The 18,856-nt window shown below is 36.6% G+C and overlaps 2 pseudogenes; both read left to right on the forward strand.

The window, feature by feature from the left end:
- The first annotated feature begins 287 nt into the window (after positions 1-287).
- LOC149192415 (kinesin-like protein KIN-12G pseudogene) lies at positions 288-4,279 on the forward strand (annotated as a pseudogene).
- A 2,988-nt stretch (positions 4,280-7,267) lies between these two features.
- Positions 7,268-8,585, forward strand: LOC149192416 (uncharacterized; annotated as a pseudogene).
- The last annotated feature ends 10,271 nt before the right edge of the window (positions 8,586-18,856 follow it).

An 18,856-nucleotide genomic window follows, 5' to 3' on the forward strand; every position in this document is an offset into this window, starting at 1 on the left:
TATAAGGTTTGAATCTTTCAGAAGAGATGAACATAAGGTAATTTGTATACTCTAATAGTTGCAAAATTTATTTGAGCATCAAACTATAGGGTTTGAATCTGTCAGAAGAGATGAACATAGGGTAGTTTGGATACTCTAACCATTGCAAAATCAATATTTACAAGAGAGGAAAGTTTTTGAAACTATGTCAGTGGAAGTGGTGGTAGTGGGTTGAACCATTCGTCCTAGGGTTTTGTTGATATCACTTCAGGGGAAATCTTGTTTTACTTCTCGATTAACGAATCAGAATGAGGAAAGTTGCTTCTCCTCTATGTATACCTTTAAGGAACTCAACGAAAAAATATTTCTAGAATGCAATAATAAAAATAACAATGTTGATGCTAATTCTTTCCAAGAATTTAGTGCCAAGGATCACTCTTTGTCTACTCTGCGGCCTCCATTATGTCCCATTCGAGAAGCTAACCACAATTTACCAGCCAGTACAAATGCAGAGCAAGATCCGTGTACTCCTAAAACAAGTTTTTGGGCAAATATTTTCGCGTCCGGACAAGTCCAAGTTTCAAATCAGTTTTCTGAAAATACTTGAAAAGAATCTAATTTTGGCTCGTTCGAGAATGATCTACACAATAGGTCAAACATATTTTCAAATAACAAAAACAGGTTTTGTGTGGCATGAGTCAAGAACTCAATTTTCAACTGCCACGGTTGTGGATATTGCCCAATTTTATTCTACAGGCTTAGTGAAATATCTGTCCCAAGGAAAAATTCAAGAGCTGAGCCATTTGTCTGACCCTCCACTTTCTAGAGCTGGAAGTCTTGAAAACATCTTTGGTTGTACCCCACATTAGGGGAATTTTGAGGTCTAAAATGGGCCTCCTAAGAAAAATGTACAACCAAAATAAAATTTATAAGAACCAATAGGATTCAAGATGATGATGTCAACCATGGGGGATGATTCGCCATTTTTGGAGTAAAAGAGTAAAAAGATTAAAAAATGATAAAATAATAAAACTACTTTTTCAACTCGTATTTTCTACTTATCTCCCTAACGGTTTACTCAAATTTCGAGCGGGAGTACACATTGGATGAAAAATTTAATTCCTCATACAAGGAGTACCCATGTTGCATAGTTTCGATGGACCCTCCTACATGAAAAATGAGAAATACATGAAAAAACATGATTGCAATCATGTTTTTCATGTATTACTCCCTTTTCATGTAGTAGGGTCCATCGAAACTATACAACATAGGTACTCCTTGGATCAGGAATCAAATTTTTCATCCAACAAGTGTTGCTACTCGAAAATTGAGTAAACCCATAGGAAGATAAGATGAAAATACGAGTTGAAAAAATAGCATTTTACTTTTTCCCTCTAAAATTTGATGATGTAATCTAATATTATTTTATTATTTCCATTATTATTTTATAATTTCCTTAGGAGGCCCATTTTACGCCTCAGAATTCCCCTAATGAATGGTGTAACTAGATCTCTAAAAACCAACCAGTGTGTCAATGCAAGCACTGGGAATCTCCCGATGGTGCCTTTTACAGAAACCCATAATGTTTCTCATGTAAAAGGTTTGGAATAGACTCAAAGAAAAATTTTGTGCAACATCATTTTGAGCTTCAAGAGGATCCATCTTTCTGGGATGACCATAATGTTTAGGTTGTTATTTGCATTCAATTTCTTATTAGCACTAAAGTTTCTTCTCAAGGTCATTCTAGATGTGTCAGACAAGACAATGGCCACACTATTACATGGCTAGGGCACCTAGAGTCTTGTTTTACATTTGACCTTATAGCTAGGGAAAATATATCTCAGGAAAAACTTTTCAAAGTAGATAGATTGCCCATGGTTGAGAACTACATGGGAGGATACAACAACTATATGTTTGCATATGGTCAGACTGGGAGTGGGAAAACACATACCATGCTTGGTGATATTGAGGACATAGAGCAAAAACTGAGTGCAAACCATGGAATGACGCCTCGTGTTTTTGAGCATTTGTTTGCAAGGATCCGTAAGGAAGAAGAAGCTCGAAAAGAAGAAAAATTGAAATTTATTTGCAAGTGTTCATTTCTAGAAATATACAATGAGCATGTTGCAGATCTCCTAGAACCATCATCAACAAATTTGCAGATGAGGGAAGATGCCAAGAAAGGAGTGTATGTTGAAAATATTTCAGAAGTTGAGGTGAAAGGTGTGAATGGTGTTATTCGACTACTCTTGTAGGGAGCAACCAACAAGAAAGTCCTAGCAACAAATATGAATCGTGCTAGTAGTCGCTTGCATAGTGTATTTACTTGTATAATTGAAAGCAAGTGGGAGAGTCAGTCGGTGACTCATCATAGATTTGGATGCCTAAATCTAGTTGATCTGGTAGGTTCAGAGAGATAAAAGAGTTTAGGTGCTAAGGGTGAGTGCTTGAAAGAGGCCTCAAACATCAACAAATCACTCTCATCTCTTGGGCTCTTAATCATGAATCTTGTAAATATTGCCAATGGGGAACTACAACATGTACCATATCGTGACTCCAAACTTACATTTCTTCTCTCTTGGTGGAAACTCTAAAATGACTATCATTTCCAATGTCAACCCTTCTAATTGTTGTGCAATAGAGACACTTAGCACTTTGAAATTTTCACAATGAGAAAATTTTATTTGGAATAATGCATCTGTAAATGAAGATGCTACAAGAGATGTTATAACTTTGATGATGCAAATTCAATAGTTGAAGGAAGAAGTTAGTCATCTATGTGGTTAGCTCAAAGAAGTGTCGCCCACTCAAGAAGATGACTATGGAAGCATGGCCCTGCTAAGTTCTTTAGGACCACATGCATGGGATATGAAATCTCTAGCAAGCCCACTGCCTGGACATAAGAAGGCTCTTCACAAAACATATTTGGAATCTGCACTTGCAGGAGCCCTGAAAAGAGAGGAATCTTTAGAAACAACAATGAAAGAAATGGCTACTAAAAATGAACAACTAAAACTTTTGGTTAAACAACATGAGGAATATGCACAATTTGGAAAGATGATGCTTTGTTTTCAAGAAGACAAAATTAAGAGACTAGAGGTAGTTTCTTCTAACAAGATGTCGGTAGAAGTACACCTTTTAGAAGAGAAGAATGTGTTAATGGAGGAGCTACAAATTCTAAAGAATCGTCTTGATCACAATCCTGAGGTGAATAGGTTTGCAATGGAAACATAAGGTTGATGGAACAACTGAGAAAGGTATTAAGAATCTTATGAGGGCGGAGAGCTAGAGAAAATGTCAAAATAGATAGATGTATTACAAGATCAATTGCTCAAAGCTTTGGACTGGAAGCTTATCCATTAGTAGGACCCAAACCTTGTGAACTAGAATGAATCATCAAAATCATATCTTTATTCCATTAGTGAGGAGAATGAATTTATTTGCAGATAAGTTGATTTGTACTAAAGGGAAGCATAAGCTCTTCATAATAACTCTTGCTTCTACCTAGAAGCAAAAGAAAATTTGGAAAGGCATGTTGATGATTTAATGATCCATTTTGATAAGATGAAGATTTCAGCTGTTGATGGAGCAGTCCAACTGAACGTTGCAATTCATGCTCCAAAGGTGAAAGAGGAGACATCATTTAGAGATGGTTTATCAACGGAAAGGGAGCTTAAATATTTAGTTGAAGAAATTAGTGAAACCAATCAATGTGAAGCAGAAGCTCGGGGAACTTCCATTTCTTTGGCTAAGGAATTTGATGATTTACACAAAAAAATAAAGGAGTCAATTGAAGATAATGAAAGATTGATTATCATGTATGAGAAATCCATGCAAGAACTGGATGAAATAAGGAAAGTTGAGGAAGATGCACATGAAATGAATGAAAAATCCCAAAAAACTAGTTCATTTTTTCAGGTATAAAGTTGAGGAACTTGAGAAAGAAATTAAAGAAAGGAATCATAAATTTTTAAGAAAGGGAGGCATGTATACAAAGGAAGATTGCTCAAATATTTGACCAGATGGAACAAGCACTATGAATGTTGAAGTAGAACATATAGTTCTTCATCTTAGAAAAGAGATTGCAAAACTTCTAGTAACATTGCAGGATACATTAGAAGAGAATGAAAGATTGCTTGAGCTATATGAAAAAGCAATGCGATAAAGAGAAGATGCAAGAAGAATGTGGTGGAATTTTGGAGGTAAGAGCATTTGCAGAGAGCATGTGCCAGACATGGAAGATGGAATGGGGGAAAATGCAAGAGGTTGTGAAACCTTAATTCAAGGGCATGAAGAATAAATTCAAGGCAGTGTTGAAACTACATTATTGCAGGAACATGCTAGTATCAATGGGGATGGAAAAGTAGAACCAGAGGTGATCCATACGAGAATGGAGGTTGAGTAGTGTCAAATGAAATTATAGGAGATAACTAAAGAGAATGAAAGATTAATTGACATGTATGAGTAGGAAATGCAAGAAAAGGTTGTCATTAGGAAACTATGGCAAGACACTGTACAAAATAAGGATTCCATTGAATTGAATGCAACTATTATTAGAAATAGAAAGAGAGAAAAATTACACACAACACAAATCAATCTCATACTTTTATTGATCACAAAGGTTGCATATATATAGGTTACAAATTACTAAATTCGACAAATCTAGATCTAAGAAAGTGGATCTATGACTGGGACATGACACAACAACAACTCGTATACATGGGAAACAACCACATCTAGAATAACACCTCAGAATACACACTAACAACTTGTAATACACATGGAACACATGACATGGAAGCATTACTTCCAACACCCTCACTTAATGCTTACATGGAAAACATTGAAAACACATATTACAACAACTAGGATAATTTATGCCTGAATGGTCTTCATCAGCACTCACATCCACTCTGGAATCTCGCAAACATCGTTCTTTCACCACCACATATTCGAGTTGTCACTTGACATCCATTTAAAATGTAACCGTCTCTGGCCATCATTGATGAACATTGCAAGATCAACAACATTGACACCTCGACTCATTGAGGCTTCTGCGATAAGAACTGTCAAGTAATAAACCATCCTATGGACCAATAACGATCTATTGGATATTTTTATTTCGTATTATAGGTTTTAAACCCATATAGAAATTACCTGCATACGAATTCTAAAACAAAGAAAATAAACAATGCGAGAGCATAACACATAAAACACATATACACAGAGATTTTCCCCTGGATCCCAAAACTGGGACTACTAGCTTGATTTTTCATTATGTTCCTTTCAATGTTACAATGCATATTTATACATGCCGAAGCATCCAATAACATGGAATGAAAACCATCGCGTCCAAAACCATGTGCGAAAATCATGCAAAAAACCATAGGTAGGTCCGCCCAACCTAATATAGGGTCCAAAAATAATTTTCCTAGGGCGTTGCCCAGACCCTGTGGAGGGGGGCTACCTGCCCCCCTCAAACCCCCTGGACAGAGGGGGGCTACCATCCCCTCTATGACCCCCTCGCTGCGCAATCAGTGCAATGAAGGGGGGGCTCCATCGCCCCTCTAACCCCTCGGTTCACTACGTGAGCTAGTTGTGAAAAGAATAACACAACCCAACATGTCTATCTGTCAGTTGCTAGGATAGGGGTCTGGATGTTGAATGTGTTCAAAAGTTGATCAAACAACTTGAACTTACTAACACACAAGAATTGATGTTTCAGACACTGAGGCTTCCATTTTAAGAAACACCAACCCTTTTTATAACTAGAATTGAAACATTTCACAACTAAAAACTCAAGAATCATCAAACTACAGCTGTCATTCAGGCATAGACAAGTCACCATGTCCCTCCTTAGCACAGGTCAAAAGTTGCTCATCTGGTTCAATCTTTGTCTTGGATCTTTCTCGTCTTCATAAAGAAACATTTTTAGAGTGGTCAATTCCAACAAAATTACACTAATATGTACAGATATAATAATATGTACAGAAATAATAACACTCAGGATCCCTCATATATTCTTGGCCCTCCCTTGAGGGAGTCAGGTCAGTACCAGCTCTGATACCATATTAGAAAAATATAAGGAGGGAGAAAAATTACACACAAAACAAATCACTCTCGTATTTTTATTGATCACAAAGGTTACATATATATATATATATATATATATAGGATACAAATTACTGACTTCGACAAATCTAGATCCTAAGAAAGTGGATCTATCACTGGGACATGACACAACAACAACTCATACACATGGGAAACAACCACATCTAGAATAACACCTCAAAATATTCAATGACAACTTGTAATACACATGGAACACATGACATGAAAGCATTACTTCCAACAACTATAAGGGGCATTATAGAATCTCAAGAATTCAGAAATGAGGTTGAAAAACTAGAAATGGGGATTGTGCCTGAAAAGGATTCTGATGAACTGAGGATAGAGTTGGAAGATGGTAAAAGATATATGAAATTTGGCATGAAATGTGATGGACATTAAGAGGAGACAAGGGGAACACTAGGAACATTAAATAATGGAAATATTCCAAAATAGAATTTGTGTTTTCCTCCTCTAATGTTACGTCAGAGCATCCATAGCAGAACTTATAATTGTGGCAAGAAGAAATGATTGATGAGGTTCAAAATAATCAAACATAGATCACGAGGATGTCTCAAGAGAATGGAAAATTAGTTAAGATGCATGAGAAAGCTATATTTGAGAGAAATTTATTAGTGAATATGTGGCAGAATGCAACAAATACTCTGAAGCATGCTGATAATATAAATCTTTTGAAAGGAGATAGATGTCATAACATTGATAGAAGTCTTCGTATTGTATTGAGGAGCCCCATTTGTTCTTTTATCACAAAAGAAATTGAAGCTATTGAGGAAATGAAGCAACAAGGAGAGGAAAAGGACATTCATATTTCTGAAAGTCATCATGGTATACTTTTTACCCACAAGGGAGGTGCAGTGGGTGTTTAGGAGTAGTCTGACTTTTGTAAAAACATGGATGAAAATTTAGACTCCGATACAATATTTAGCTTATTGACAAAGGAGGAACATGAACTACAATTGAAAATGAAAGAAATGGAAGGTTAATATGAGAAACCATTAGTCATGTATGAGAAAACTGCAAATGATAATGATAAAATGAGGAAAATATTGCAGAAACTAGTCAAGAACTGGAAAATTCCATACAAGAGAGGACACTTTTCTCCAGGGAGATAGAGGATATCAAGTCCAAGCTAAAGAACCTGATAGATAGTAGTGAAGATATGGTCAAGGGGAATGAGAAAGTTGTTCAACAAGTGGATGCATTAAACATAAGAAAGGACTCATCAAATAATGTTGATGCTCATTTTGCAATAAACCAATCTGATGAACTTCAGTCATTGGCAAATGAAAATGAGTCAGGCACATATGTGGGGAAATCAAGGGAAACAATCAAAATGGAAGTTTCTGTAGCCAATATAGCGAAGTTTGATGCACTTGTTCCTAACTTGCATGCACGGATTGGAGAGAAGCTTAAAGCATTGAAAGAATAGGAACAACAGGTGCAAAAATTATTTGAAGAGATGGATGTCAAGCTTGGAAAATATGGATTATCAATGGATAACCTTGACATTCTTAGAAAGAAGTTTGAAATTGATCTGGATTTAATTTAGGGATAGGTTATGGAGCTTCTCTTTAGCATTGCAATAAATGAGAAAAAGCTTCAGGCTATGCAGTTAGAGCTTGAACGTCTAGAAATGAGACTTTAAGAATCTGAACATAGTAAAGAGGATTTAGGCCATCTCTCAAGTGATGAAGGATATAAATGGGATGAAAATGGTCCTAAACTGTAGAGGGAAAAAGATTTAATTTTTAATAAGGAGAAAATGCTTGAACAGGAAATAACTTTGGTAAGATCCAAGCTCGCTTTTGCATAAGAGAGGATAACAAAGATTACTTGAGCAGTTGACAACTTGGGCTTGATAGATATAACTCACAATGAGATGGAGTTTTTTAAGAAAGGAATCAGAGCCTCTGAAACAAGAAATTTATCATAAAATATAGGAGATTGACACAATAGAAAAGTGTGCCAATCAAATGCAGGCAAAAAAACTCTGGGTCTATTACAAATTCAATGCTCTTGAGAAACTATTATTTGATTTTTTTGCATATGAAGAGTACTGGAAAATGAAAAAGTAAAAACGTTTGGTCCTCCTTTGAGGGAAAAGATGGAGGAAATGTCTCTTCTGCAAGCTGATAAGAAGGCACTAGAAACTGCATTAAAGCAAACTATGGAGATTGAGACAATTACACAAGTTGAGGTATGTGATTTGATAGAGAAGGTTTACCTTGCTGAGCAAAAAAGAATTGATGCTGAGAAGACAATGGTAGTTATTTAGTTAGAAAAGCAGGTTGTTTCATCAACAGATTTAAGATCATCTTTAGAACAAGTTTCTACCCATTTTGGATAGGCTGCATCCTTGTTGAAAGGTGAAGAAGAAAGAAATAAGCTCTGTATTGCCTTGAAAAAAATCCTCAGATCAAGTAAAGGATCACAAAGAAAATATTAAGAATTTGGAGGCACATTTAAAGCTAACATAATATTCAATTCAATAGTTGGAATATCAGATAGAGGCAGGCTTTGATGCTTTAAAGGAAGTAGAGCATTCCTTGTTGGAAATAATACTGAGAGGGGGGGTGAATCAGTATTATCAAGTCAATTATTTTTCATTTCATAATCAGATTTGCATACGCTACTTCAGTTAGTGGAAATGACGTATATACACAACTGCAGTTAAAGAAACTCGTGTATAACTTGTAGACTTATAATTTAATTTATTCTTCAAATGTTGATCATTAATCTGTGTGTCAGAACCATATAAACAGTAACCAGGAACAGTAAAACAGAACAGACAGTCACACACAAGAACACAAGATATAAGGTGGAAACCCATTGTGGGTGAAAACCACCTATTGCAATTCGTCTCTATCTTCTTTCAGTTAGAAACTTTTTTTTACAATGGATCTGTACTGGTGTAGTCTTATACCAGTACGCAGGCTTCTACCTACAGAAGGCTACAACCTCCTCTCATTTTCCAGCTTCTCCTGGAAGGGAGCTACAACTCCCTTAGCTCTTGTACTAGCTGATGTACTAGTACGTAGGTGCTAACTATAGAAGGCTACAACCTTCTCTTTTCTTCCAAGGACCACGTTTCATAATTTTTTAGACTGGAACCATCAATGAAATAATCAAACATCAAATACCTCTGCATCAACCAATCTCCTTTGCTTCAATCAAAACTGAATCAAACAATTACTTCTGTGAATGCTGTAACCAGAATACATTGATAGTAACCAGAAACCAATCCTGAACCCAGAACACTGCAACAATAAATAGAAGTAGCTAAAACATATTTCATGAGATGTATGCTACTTCAATATGTAGAACCTACGTGCATACGCTGCTTTATTAAGGCCAACAAGCGTATACGCTGCTTTGACTTACTCAACCAACGTGTATACGCGCCTCTGATGTGCCGAACCTGCGTACAGATCTATAAAATATAATTTACCCTTTTCACTTATTCAGACATCAGTGATACTCAGATTATCAGATTTATAGATCAAGTCATGCACCAAATATAACAGATCAAAATCACACAAAGATACTACTATTCAAGCCTTAAGATCTTGACCCATCAATAGAACTTATCCTTCTTCTAGCGCTCAGGCTCCTCCTTGATTCAGATCTAGCTATGCACCATAACCCAATGACTAGTATTCCAGATCTTTCTCTTCATAAGATATTCAATGCTTGAGTGAATGCCTTTGCCTAATGATCTCCTTCCCCTTTTATAGTCTTAGGTCTTTCTTAATACCATGGTCCAAAAACATAGAGAATCAATACCATGGACCCAATACCTGGGTTCAACACTTCGGACGAGATACCGTGGTCCAAAAACCATAGGTCCAAATACCAAGGACTAAATACCTCTGCTCTGCTGTGCTGTCCATGCTCCCCTTGACTATAGGCAAGGTCTGCAAGAAGATGTTCTACAAGAAGAAACATGACTTTATACATCATAAATGACCTTCCTATCACCAAAGACTCATACATACATCCATATCCCAACCAAGTGGGGATACACCAAAATTTTACACATGATAAAACAAGAACATTACATCATCCATCCCAGGCATAGTGGGGAAACCAACATAGGCCGTTACATGACCTTGATAATAAAAGAAATACATGACATAGAGACTAAATATCTAAGACAAGACTATGATAGTTATCAGCAAGTAGCATCTGTCAATCATCATCAAGACCAGCAACCATGATCTCCCTCTACACCTGTTCCACCTGAACAAAAAACAGCTGTGAAATTGAACCAAGATCTTCTAAAATAATGCCAAAAATGCATTATTAGAAGTATATGCTCCCCCTGAACCTGTGCCAGATGGTCTCTGTCAGACCCATATCAGACTCTTTTCATCCTGAGTCTAGCCCCACTGTTTGTCTTCAAACCATAATATACGCGATTGTGTCCACAGACACCTGTGTATGTACGCGGATACACTTCATGAAACTCGCGTACAACCACTGTTCTCTGAAACAGATAATTTCAACAGCAAGATGATGCATCAACTACTCCCAGCTTCTGTTTGAGGTATTAAAATGTCTCCTTGGGCAAGGGTTTGGTGAATATATCAGCAACCTGTTCCTTGGAGGGAACATACTCCAGTTTGACCTTTTGTTCAAGCACTTGGTCCCGGAGAAAATGATATTTGATAGGTATGTGCTTGGTCTTTGAATGCATGAATGGATTCTTGGAAATACTGATTGCACTTGTATTATCACATAAAATGGAGATAGGTGGAGTACAAGTGATTTGAATGTATTTCAATGTTTGCATCATCCAAAGGAGTTGTGTGCAGCAAGATGCAACAACCACATATTCTGCTTTAGTTGTAGATAATGCAATTGAGCTTTGTTTCTTACTGAACCAAGATACTAATCTGGAACCCATAAAGAATGCACCACCACTAGTGCTTTTTTTGTCATCCACGCTTCCTGCCCAATCTGCATCTGTATATGCATGAAGTGTGAGATCTGTATCTCTAGGATACCATAAGCCATAATTTTGCGTTCCTTGAAGATATTTAAAAATCCTCTTAACTGCCTAAAGGTGTGCTTCCTTTGGATTTTCTTGGAATCTTCCAACTATTCCCACTGCATGCATGATGTCTGGTCGGGTACCTATCAATTGGAGCAGACTACCAATCATGGATCTATAGGTTGGTTGATGTACTGCTCCTGATTCATCATTTGCGCTGAGGCTGCATCCTGTTACCATAGGGGTACATACTGGTTTTGAGTCCTCCATCCCATATTTCTTCAAGATCTGCTTGAGATACTTGGTTTGTGATAGAAAAATACCATCTTTGTTTTGTTGGACTTGTAAACCAAGAAAATATGTGAGCTCACCAAGTAAGGACATTTCAAATTCTTTCTGCATCACCAAAGTGAAGTTTTGACTCATGGCTTCTTCATTGCTACCAAAGATGATATCATCAACATACACAACAAGTATTAGCAATTTATCATTATCAATTTTTATATATAGATTGCTATCTGTTGATCCTTTTGAAAAACCTTGTTGATGGAGGTATTTGTCCAACCGAAAATACCAAGCGCTTGGAGCTTGTTTAAGGCCATAGAGAGTCTTTTTGAGTCTGCATACAAGTTTTGGATCATTTCCAAGGATGAATCCATCTGGTTGCTCAATGTACACTTCTTCTTCTAAGTCTCCATTTAGAAAAGAAGATTTCACATCAATTTGATATACTTTGAACTCCTAAAAGCTAGAAAGAGAAAGGAACATTCTTATGGCATCAAGTCTAGCAACTTGTGCAAAAGTTTCTTCAAAGTCTATGCCTTCTTGTTGAGCATTCCCTTTACAAACAAGTCTGGCCTTGTTTCTAATAACATCTCCATTCTCATTCAGCTTGTTTTTGAATATCCATTTTGTCCCTATGACATTCTTATCAGTTGGTCTAGGAACCAACTCCCAAGTGTTATTCTTTTCAATCTGCTCAAGTACTTCATTCATGGCATTGACCCAAAATTCATCTTTGCATGCTTCACTTACATTTCATGGTTCAGTGGAAGAGAGCAATGCTAGATAGCTTGAAGCTTCTGAAATAGTTCTTCTTATTTGTACACCTGCCTCTTTCTGCCCCAAAATTTGAGTCTCTGGATGATTCTTCTAGACATACCTAGATGGAGTCTTTTCTTCTACCCTTATCTGTTCTTCTGGTGCCTCATAGGTTTCTTCTTCATCATAAGTCTGATTTGATGTTGAAGGATAGTCCTCATCATCTTCGAAATCTTTGGATTTTACCTGCCTTGGATTGTTTCCTTCTTCATCAACCACTACATCAATACTTTCAACAATTTTTCCAAGTCTTTTATTGTAACACTTATATACTTTTCTTTGGGGAGAGCAACCAAGGAGAATGCCTTCATTTGCTCTAGGTTCAAACTTGCCAAAGCTTTCATCAGTCCTTTTGATGTAACATTTGCTTTCAAAAGTTTTGAAATATTTTACTGTAGGAGTCTTACCATACCAAAGTTCATGAGGAGTTTGTGTTGTTCACCCGGACATTTGTCTTGTTGAGAATAGTAACGGTAGCAAATGCAGCTTCACCCCAGAAGGTTGCAGGAGTTCCAGACTCATCAAGCATATCACGAGCCATTTGTTGAACCTTTCTGTTCATCCTTTCTACTACTCCATTTTGCTGAGGAGTCCTTGCAGTAGAGAATTCCCTTCTTATTCCATGTTATTCACAAAAATCGAAAAATTCATCTGACTTAAATTCCCCTCCTCGATCAGACCTAAGGCATTTGATTCTGTGATCTAATTCGTTTTCAACCAAGGATTTGAATGCTTTGAACTTTTCGATAGCTTCATCTTTATGCTTCAAAAGTCCTATCCAACACATCTTGGAAAAGTCGTCAATGAAAAATATGAAGTATTCTTCTCCTCGAGGTGACCTTTTCCTGGATGGACTACATACATCAGTATGGACAAGTTCAAGTGGCTTACTAGCTGACCCTTCCTTCTCAGGGAAATTAGTTCTGGTTTGCTTACCGAACTGACATTATTTGCATATTGTATTGTCTAGAATTATGATGTCAGGGAGATCACGAACTGCCTGATATTTGCATGCTTTCCTTATCTAAGAGAAGCTTAGATGCCCCAGTATTCTCTGCCATAGCTAGTGTTCATCATTCTTGCTTAGATAGCATTGTTGTTGTCCTCCCTTGAGTATGTATAAATTATTTTGAGTTCTTATGCCTTTGATCACTGTTTCTCCGGTATCAAGCTCACGAACAATACATCCATTTGATTGAAATATTACCTCATTTCCTTGATCACACATTTGACTGACACTCAATAGATTATGTTTTAAGCCATCAACTTACATAACATTTCCAACTTTGACCTATTCTTTCAAAAGAACAAAACCTTTACCTTTTATGAGTGCAGGGGTGTCATTTCCAAATGAGACCTTCCTTTCCTTTTCTAAGGCACTATATGACTGAAGCTTTTCTTTATCACCTGTCATACGTTTCGAGCATCCACTGTTGATGTACCACTGATTTTCCTGTCCTTCTGCATATAAGGCAATACCAAATCTTTCTAGTTGCGCTTCTTTCTTTTTCCATGTTTTGGGACTTAATGAAGCTTGCTCCTTCTGAGTTGTTTGCTGAAACCTACTCCTCCATTCAGAATCTTCATGACCGAATTTGTTACAAAAAGAACATTCTATTTCATTTTCAAGAGCAGAAAAGTTATTGTAGGTCCTTTTCATGATCCCAGTCACACTCCTTTGATTTCGTGCTTCTCTAGTCATGATGGTCTTGTAGGCAACACATTGAGCTACTTTGTGTCCAAAGTTATGACAAGAGAAACATTGGCCATTGAAGAAATTCCTGCAATTAGCCCAGGTGATTGTAGTTTCCATAGACATTCATTATTGAGGAAAATTGAGAATGATTTACCTGCGGTTGGTTGTAGCTTCTATCCATCCTTGAAGTAGATTGCCCTTGATGTACTTGGTGATCTCTGTTCATCCTTGAAGTAGATTGACCCTGATTTACCTGGTGATTTGCTTTATGCCTTTGCTGTCGATTGTCAACTTGTTCACTTCTCCTTGCTGCATCAAGATAACTTTTGGAGGTGGATGGCTTCTGTGCTTGAGATGCTTCTTTAGTATATCCAAGACCTCTCTTGATTAGAGGAGAATGCTACGCTTTGATAATCTCATCTAAAGTTTCAGATCCTTTAGCAAATCTAAGATTAAGAACTTTTGTTTTCTCAATATCTTTTCTAAGTCCCACAATTTCACATTCTAACTTTTCATTGTGTTTTCCCTTTCAACAAGTTGGAATGTCAGAGTATCTATGATCATACTCTTTTCTTCTAAACATATTTTAAGTTTAGAAATTTCTTCATAGAGATCATTTTCATCTATAGCATCCAAGAAATCATCATCTTCAAAAGCCAACAAAAGTCTATAATCATTACATTGTTCATCTTCATCACTGATTGAAAATCCATCACTGCCTTCATGTGTATAATAGCTCTTCTTACTTACATTCTATTTTCTGTTCCATCTAACTGGTTCCTTACCTTTATCAAGCTTATCTTTGTGAGGACACTTGGCTACTAATGACCGACTCTTCCACAAGCAAAGCATTTGAAAGGTAGCTTACCTTTGAATCTTCCAGAACCCCGTTGAAGGTTCTTGACAAAGTTTGATTCTTCCTCTCCTTCTGACATATGTCCTGACTCATTGTAATCTCCTTTTCCTGAAGCTTTGAATGCGGATTATCTCCTATTTGATGGTCTCCCTTTTCTCATTTCGAAAGTATTTAGGATTCTGTGTAGCTGTGACATGGTAATGCTCTGTAGATCATGTTTTTCTTCTATGGCAGAGACTTTTGATTCAAACTTAGAAGACAAAGATCTTAGAACCTTTTCAACCAAAGTAACTTCTTTTATCTCTTCACCCAAGGTTTTCATATGATTAACGATCTCATCTATACATAGGAAATAATTAGCCACACTTTCATCATTGTACATTCTGAGATTTTCATATTGAATTTTGAGAGTTTGAAGTTTTTCATGTTTTACCTGATTGTCTCCTTCATAGCTCAAAACGATCTTGTCCCATATTTCTTTTGCGGTTTTGAGCTACATAACCTTGACAAATTCTGATTGAGATAAACACCCTAATAGAGTATTGACAGCCTTTGCATTTGTTTCATACTGCTTCTTACCATCCGTATCTGTAGGAGTTGCTAATGGAAATGTGTATCCTGCTTCCACGATATCCCAAACTTCTGTACCAAGAGATTGAAGATAGGCTGTGACTCTTACCTTCTAATAGACGAAGTTGCTCCCATCAAAGATTGGTGGCCTGATCGATGCCTCTTTTTCATAGTTGCTCATGATGATAGATCTTCCTTCAAGCGATCAAGCTTCTTCTAAAGGACCTGCCCTGATACCAATTGTTGGAAATAATACTGAGAGGGGGGGTGAATCAATATTATCAAGTCAATTATTTTTCATTTCATAATCATATTTGCATACGCTACTTCAGTTAGTGGAAACAGTGTATATACGCAACTGCAGTTAAGGAAACTCGCGTATAACTTGCAGACTTATAATTTAATTTATTCTTCAAATGTTGATCATTAATCTGTGTGTCAGAACCATATAAACAGTAACCAGGAACAGTAAAACAGAACAGACAGTCACACACAAGAACACAAGATATAAGGTGGAAACCCAATGTGGGTGAAAACCACCTGCTGCAATTCGTCTCTATCTTCTTTCAATTAGAAACTTCTTTTTACAATGGATCTGTACTGGTGTAGTCTTATACCAGTACGCAGGCTTCTACCTACAGAAGGCTACAACCTTCTCTCATTTTCCAGCTTCTCCTGGAAGGGAGCTACAACCCCCTTAGCTCTTGTACTAGTTGATGTACTAGTACGTAGGTGCTAACCTATAGAAGGCTACAACCTTCTCTTTTCTTCCAGGGACCACGTTTCATAAATTTTCAAACTGGATCCATCAATGACAATAATCAAACATCAAATACCTCTGCATCAACCAATCTCCTTTGCTTCAATCAAAACTGAATCAAACAATTACTTCTCTGAATGCTGTAACCAGAATACATTGACAGTAACCAGAAACCAATCCTGAACCCAGAACACTGCACCAATAAATAGAAGTAGCTAAAACATATTTCATGAGACGTACGCTAATTCAATATGTAGAACCTGTGTGCATACGCTGCTTTATTAAGGCCAACAAACATATACACTGCTTTGACTTATTGAACCAGCGTGTATATGTGCCTCTGATGTGCCGAACCTGCGTACCGATCTATAAAAGATAATTTACCCTTTTCACTTATTCAGACATCAGTTATACCCAGATTATCAGATTTATAGATCAAGTCATGCGCCAAATATAACAGATCAAAATCACACAAAGATACTACTATTCAAGCCTTAAGATCTTGACCCATCAATAGAGGTTATCCTTCTTCTAGTGCTCAGGTTCCTCCTTGATTCAGATCTAGCTATGCACCATAACCTAATGACCAGTATTCTGAATCTTGCTCTTCATAAGATATTCAATGCTTGAGTGAATGCCTTTGCCTAATGATCTCCTTCCCCTTTTATAGTCTTAGGCCTTTCTTAATACCATGGTCCAAAACCATAGAGAATCAATACCATGGACCCAATACCTAGGTTCAACACTTCATACGAGATACCATGGTCCAAAAACCATAGGTCCAAATACCAAGGACTAAATACCATGGACCAAAAATAAGTTTTCCCACATGTACGCATTTTTCCTTGCATGAAAGTGCTTGCATACGTATACGCGTCTTTTGATCGTCGAACTCGTGTGTATACGTGACTTGGTTAAGAGGAACCTGCGTATATCTATTTTTCCTTCATTCTGACAGCCTAAACTGTGATCTGTCATTTGAGTGAGTTGCCATTAAGGACAACACCTGTGTCATAGTGCAAAACCTATGTCATAATTCCAACATTCCTTACATTGGATTCTCTATGAAAAGAAAATTCTAATTGATTCCCATGAAGAAGCAAGTTCGAGAAATGGATGCTTTGATATTGGAGCTTTAATATTCTGATTTTGAAGTTAAAAGCAAAGAGGAAGAATTGAAGAGTAACAGGGAGGGTCTTCAAGATCTAATTAGTAGACTAGCTGAATTGGAAGGAAGAAATATCTATGATGAGAAAATGAAAGAACAACTTGAACCTAATCACTGCTCTTTCACTCTACTAGTTCTAGGCAAGTTAAAGGATATTCATGCATTTGTTTGGGAAGCAGACACTTCATTGGGCTCTCTGCAAGTTGCACAAAATGAAGCATCTAGGGAACTTGATACGTAAATTTTAGATATACTAATTGTATGGTGTAGTACAATAAACTAATGATGATTTTTTCTTTGGATTGAAATCACAACCCAGACTTCTTATAATCATGTTTCTCTTGCATGCAAACTTTAGAAGTCAATGAATATAATAAAGATGAACAAAGGATTACATTGGAAAGAGAATTTCAAGTGTATAAGTTGAAAAGGGGCTGAAAATTTTCAAGACATGCACAAACTTGACCACTATGTTTGCCATGATATCAATTCCTTCTGTTAGGACCTTAATATTTGGTGAAAGTGGTAATGCACATCAAAGAACCAATCCATGATTCTAATTTTTTTTTTTAAAGTACAAGAGAGATACCCTCCCCAGCTATCATGTCCAAGAGTCAAAACCCAAAAGAGGAGCATAATCATAATCATCCTTCAATGATGAATAACTTTATCATCTATTGTCTAGTTTGAAATTGATATATTTGAATATTTGTTAAGAAAATAGTTAACTAGGATTGTTTTATACAATGTTTACTTATCTTTGTGGGACTAAGAATATGATATTAATAAAAATTCACAAGTTAGGGTTGGTTATGGGTTATTTGTATATCTCTGTAATTTAGTTAATGAGATTGAAGTCATAGAAGCAGGGACACAAATAAGAATGTATATTTGGTCAATCAGATTCAAGTTATTCGAACATTGGAGACCAAGGATTATGACTCCAATGGAGATAAAGAAAGGTAATGTGAACCAAGAACCGAGATTTCCATGGAATAAAGGATCATATCCAAATTGGAGATTTCAAGCTTTAAGATTAAATTTATAAATTACTAGTCAAGTCACGTGAGGCTACTGCAAGCTCAAATATGAACATCCTGGTGTTAAACAATATTTTGTCACACTTCCTGTCCCTTATCCTGAAGCATCAAAATGGCAAAAGTTTTTAGTGTATTCACCATGAAACATGTTCAAAAGCATACCTGAAGAAAAAAATAAAAACTTGCCCTGAAAGATTTATGGAGAAACTTGTCAAAAACCTTGATTTCAGGATCAACGCTTTTTGCATCATTGGTATCCCATGCTGGTAACTTGTTTCACTATACTAACCTTGTGCTGCCAACACATATTTTATAAGGAAAACCCACGATGAACCTCTTCAGGTAGTTTTTCCTAAAGTTGAGGAGAAGCTTCTCTTACTAGAAGTCTCGAGAATGGTGAGCTGGTTATAGGTGAATAAGGATTAGAGCGAGATCTCGCATTCTTGGTCCTTGATCTTACTTTTATGGATATTTCCCTTAAGATATGAAACCTCTCACTTCTTTTATGGATACTTAACTCCCTCTCCTTCCCTATAAATGAGATTCCTACTAGTCACAATTGGT

The sequence above is a fragment of the Pinus tabuliformis genome, chromosome 2_2, assembly GCF_031772625.1.
Source record: "Pinus tabuliformis cultivar Carrire ecotype Pingquan chromosome 2_2, CPIR1, whole genome shotgun sequence".
Lineage (NCBI taxonomy): Eukaryota > Viridiplantae > Streptophyta > Pinopsida > Pinales > Pinaceae > Pinus > Pinus tabuliformis.